The sequence below is a fragment of the Bactrocera latifrons genome, unplaced genomic scaffold, assembly GCF_001853355.1.
Source record: "Bactrocera latifrons isolate USDA-ARS-PBARC rearing strain unplaced genomic scaffold, ASM185335v1 scaffold_66, whole genome shotgun sequence".
Classification (NCBI taxonomy): domain Eukaryota; kingdom Metazoa; phylum Arthropoda; class Insecta; order Diptera; family Tephritidae; genus Bactrocera; species Bactrocera latifrons.
The window spans coordinates 1494215-1499576 of NW_017537334.1; the positions used below are offsets into that span (position 1 = coordinate 1494215).

Consider the following 5362-nt stretch of genomic DNA (forward strand, 5'->3'; position numbering starts at 1 on the left):
AAAGTGACGCATTGCAACCAAAAACAATATTATAAATAAGTCAACTTTTCAACGCGTTTAAACGAGAATACACAAACACACTTAAACGACTTACTCACCTTCCCTTATAGACTACTCGCAATGTTTTGCACTTTTTGGTTTGAATGCCAAAAGTGTCAATATTACGCACAATGTTGCACGAAAAACAACAGTTATTTATGAAAAACTGCACTACACTTTGAGATTACTCAAACGCGATCTACGCTGACGRAAATTTTCATATATTACTGTTAATGCCAAAACTGGGCCAACTTCGACTAGTTGGCTTGGACACCTTGCACTTTATTGCAAATTTGCGAAATTTCACAGAAACAACACTTTCGTTACAATGCGATGAGAAACACTCTCTCCGACACTTCGCTAATTATGTTGTTGTTGTTATAAATTTTATTTTTACTTTAATAAATCACACGGAAACTACATAAACTTCGAGCGCTTCCAAATCGGAACGTTGCTTTGGGTTTTGTCTGCCAATTTCAACTAAAACCGAAAACGTACCGTTTCGTTGTTTAAAAATCCAATCAAGAAAGCGACAAACAAAACTCAGTAAACACTGTRTGCGCTCAATCAAAATAGGCTCAAGTGCACAAGTGAATTGAGTAACCGGCAAAAAATACTCTCAAATTTTTTTTATACATTTTTTGAGAAATATAGACACCACGCCGAACATAACACAAGCGATCGCGCCGCGTTGTTATCAAAGATCGTAAAATTTGAGTGAGTTTACCGTCTGACTTACGCTCTCAGCGCTTTTATCAATTGAGCGCGCAGGCATAAGTAGCTGACTGTGAGTACTTTTGTTGGTGAGCGCTGACAAGCGATCGTGCCCAAATTATKCGCCTTCGAGTGCTCGATCTAATCACACTCAAAATCAAGCAGTACCACCAATTTGTACTCATTTTTGTGATTTCGTTTTGCAGCGCTCTTAACTGGAGCAATTTCGCGCCGCAAGTGTATAAATTATCGTGGCCGCGCATTGGCGGTGACTTAGCGCGTCGCATTGATCGGCAATGCATCGCCGCTGGCAGCATCTTCACGATAGAGCAGTTAGTGGGTGGGACAAGCCGACAGCTGGCCACCAACTAGTTGTCTACCTTTTTAACAATGGAAATSAAAAGAAACACTGAAAGCTAAGCAATTTTTTGTAGCAGCTAAGAAATATAAATCGCGCGTTCCGCTTAGGCACTGAATGTGGGTGAAGCTGTGCTGGCTGCGACAGCGCGCCGATAGTWTCATGAAAAGAAACGTTTATACATACATTTGTTTTTGTGCAACACCAAAAACCACTGCGCGCTCTAATTTGCGCGTGAGTAATAAATTCCGATTACAATTATTTACGCGTTGGGGAGACGCGCCGTGCAGTGCGCTTCTCAACGTTTGTCACTCATAAATAAATACTACTTACGGGCGCTGCGGCTGGCGCTGGCGCTTTGCAATAGAGCCGTTGACAACGTTGATTTGTTATATTACATTTGTTTGTATGTATATTGGTGCCTATTTTGATTTGTGCATCTGTGCGCTTGACTGCTGCGGATTTGTAGAGTGCGCGCGTAGGTTCATACATCTTGATCGCGAACACTGGCGATTAAAAAGTTTGAAATATACAACGCGATAAAAACTGAAATGTTTAAAGATTAAAAATAATTTATAAACTTCAAAAATACCTTCAACTTTATACTCAAAGCAGGGATGATATATTTATTTTTAAAGCAAAAACAAAAAGGATCCGTTCTACTAAGTATAAAATATAATTAATTGTAATTAAAACTAAATGGTATAAGGTTCCSGGGTTGAGTAGTCCCATACTCTCGTAGGTTCCATTAGTTGTGGATGGTTCGTCTAAGAACTCTTAGGTTGATRGAAACGCAACTTTGGACTGCTCCACAGCTATCATGGTAGCAACGCTCWTTGAACAAGTTGGCTGCTCAGGCTGAATGATCCCCACAGCAGCCCTCTTCTTATCTTGGCGATATTTGCCCTCATCGGCATTTTTATTTTATAGTATCACTATTATCGCAATGATTCCGGTTCATGCAATATTTCAGTTTGCGGATTTYACTTTAAGACTGACGTTAATACTAACATTCAGCCTCAAACTTGCATCTTCTTAACTGCTGTTATTTTTAAACCTGTCATATTAGGTTGTCAACAAAGTCTTGCGGTATTTTTATTGAATTTTCAATTGTTCATAAAATTAGTTTGATGACTCATGCCCAGCTCTTGACCRATGCTAYGGCTGCTACTATGCCGGTCTCCTAAGACCAATTCAGCGATTTTATCGCAATTTTCGACGACAGGCCTTCCGGAGCGTGGCGCATCTTCGACCACTTYTACACCAGARCGAAAACATTTCCTCAGATATGTAGTTTTTATGCAGTATAGCCATTCAGATGCTTTGAGGGCATCAGAGTAGTGGTCTATGCTACCAGCCAGTGCCGGTCCTAGCCGGCAGCCGATTGTGGATAAGATTGCCTCTTCCTATCAAGAGCATTTAGTGTAATGTGCCCGCTTATCGCTTTTCATAGGGCTTTTGATTTTGTGCYAGGGCCTGTTTATGCGGTGCTTCTCTCTGTGTCCCTTGAGGGCATTCTAATTGACGGAGATCAAACATTACACGACCATAGATTGTTGTTGTACCAATCTAGGAAAGAATTGTTTGTCGATTCGCTTTGGGCTTGAGTTTGGTCTGTGTTCGACCTCGAGATGACTTTAATTCTCAATTGCCTACGCAGTCAAACCTGTTGGTCAGAGTTATTCCGCTTTGGTTTTCGAGACTGTGGTGGTTGTTGGTGTTAATGTTGGTTATAAGATAGACGAAATTATTTATGACTTCGAAGTTATGACTATTAACAGTGACGTGAGTGCCATTAGACAGGAAATATTTTGTCTTGCCCTCGTTCACTATCGGACCCATTTGCTTCCCTTTTTCATCTAGTCTGGAGAAAGCAGAACTAACGGCGCGGTTGTTGAGTCCAAAGATATCCATACCATCGACGTACGAAAACATCTGTATATTCTTCTGGAAGTTTGTATCTTCTCGATTTGCTGGTAGAGCTGCAACTCCAATAACTTTTCATTAGCCGTGTTTTTAACAGAGCGGATCCAAAGAAGATATTTGGACTAAGAGCGCAAATCGTAAGATGCTTGAATCATACGTAAAATAATCGTTTCTGGTCACTTGCAAGTGAATGTCACTGAGAGAATTGAACTTCTACACAGGAATCCATCCTCCAAATACTCCTAGTATTTGATCTAAAAATCCTAAATTGAATGGTGACTTGGTTAATAAGCAATTACGATTGACGATTTATTATACAGTGCTAATATTTTCCTCGCAACTGTAAGTGCATAGTGATCTATGGATGTGTGCGGGGTACAGCATTTCATTGAATGCACGTTGTTATATAATTACGCGAACATTTGTTTTACCTTTTTCGGTAAGCGATTAATACGTCTGCTGTTGTTGCGCGCTTATAAATCAACAATTCAATTTAATCTTGTCTGCTTTATGAAGTTGTAACCTTTTTCCATTTATGGATAATTGCAYTTGCTGGCGCTTATTTATAGGAGTTCACATTTTTATGCGAATAGGCAACGTGAACAATTCGAAATAATTTTATATGTATACTAACACGTACGTACGTATTTATTCGTGTTTAGGCTTTCKTTAAATATTAACAGGTTTTTTTTCGAAAGAAAAACTTTTAAACTTATTATTACATACCATAGTTTCTTTGATTTTTTATTTGAAATAATTGTTTATTTTCAATGATGGAAAATAAATATGAAATATTTGTCGGATAGCCTGTAATTTATGTAATTTATATGCCTTAACGTAATCTTCCCGTATATTTTATTCTTTCAATACCAACTGTTCRATTTCGTTAAAATGTAATACCAACGCTGTATTAAAAAATCGCGACCATGTTGTTGTTGGCATATAGACCGGCTCATGTCGTTGATTTTTGTTTCCACTTTTGTAATACACCACTTTCAGAATTCTTTGATCTGAACCAGAGCTAAGGGCAATAGACACAATATCCTAAGTCAAACCATATTAAATGGACCCTGGAAATGCCGCTAAATCGCCGATTTTGAAAATTAACACTTTATTAGATGAGAGATCTTATGATGATAGTACTATCTTTACTCTACAGTTCCATTGATGTTCTTAAAATGTTAAAGTAAAGCAACGAATAAGAGAACAAAAGCATCGGCGGCTCTGTGTATCTGTGCAAGCGATAACTTGAGTAAAAATTAGAAAAAATTTTTAATGAAAATTAGTAAACGTGTTTCTTGACAAAAAATGAGGACGAGTTCGTTGATGGGCATAATCGGCCTATTGCCATGTCCACAAACCAACATCACACGAAAATCTATAAAAAGCTATAACTAAGCACTAAATTAAGACATAAAACTGTAATTTGCCAAAGCGATCGCAGTAGCAAKAATCACATGGCACCGACCACATTTGGGTCAAAATCCATATCTCAATACCTGCTCCACCGATCTCAATTAAATGTAGTATAAATTAATACATAAATTAATTTACATTATCTTGGCATCCTAAGGTCTAGTGCGAAAAAGAGCGAAATCGGATTAAAACCCTTCCTACTCTTTAGTTAAACAATTTTTAATTCCATTTGACTCTTTCAGTTTCCAGAATGCAAAGTCTTGCGAACTTTTTAACGAAAATATCGATCAATCTGTAAGATATACTATAGAAGTTCGAACAGAATTCTTTGCTAAAAATAGTGTGCTTGTATATCGAAAATGGATTGAATTGGAGAAATAATTTTTGAGCCCACATATACATACCCTATTGAAATATTTTCCATCCAACATCCGGTTGACTTTATACCGCATATATCGGCGAAAATGTGAGTTATTTTAATTAACGTTTCATCCTTGTGCTTAACATGGATAAAATGGGGCGAAAACATGCGCTAGACCACAAKSCTTATGTACTTGAAGGTATTCCCTTTGCCTTGATCTCGGCAAATTGCAAGAGTACGAATTGTTCGGTTACACCTGGACTTGTTTATATCAAATTTATGACTTTAAAAGAACACCATGTTCATGAACTGCACATCATCCGATTATTAGACGGAATGTTTTTATATTCCATGATAGAAATCCATCTTTCAAGTATTAAAATTCACAGAAATCTTTCTGCTCAGGATATAAAAAAATTATCAATTTTTCTCTGAAACCGCATCATGCAATTGGGATAAGTTTTTCTTCATTACTTTACAAATGAATAAATCCTCTCTTTAAAGTCATTGTATTTTGATGGAAATTTATGGTGAATATGCTTTAGTGG

At 37.5% G+C, this 5362-nt stretch overlaps 2 protein-coding genes across 2 annotated transcripts in view; one reads left to right on the forward strand and one right to left on the reverse strand.

Annotated features, from left to right (window-relative positions):
- Positions 1–523, reverse strand: part of LOC108975525 (tissue inhibitor of metalloproteases) — a 54496-nt gene extending 53973 nt beyond the window's left edge. The window contains exon 1 of the mRNA XM_018944064.1: positions 99–523. The gene's annotated coding sequence lies outside the window, so the exon portion shown is untranslated. The remainder of the gene's footprint in view (positions 1–98) is intronic.
- Positions 1–5362, forward strand: part of LOC108975523 (synapsin-like) — a 127057-nt gene that overhangs the window by 97666 nt on the left and 24029 nt on the right. The gene's annotated exons all lie outside the window — the stretch shown is intronic.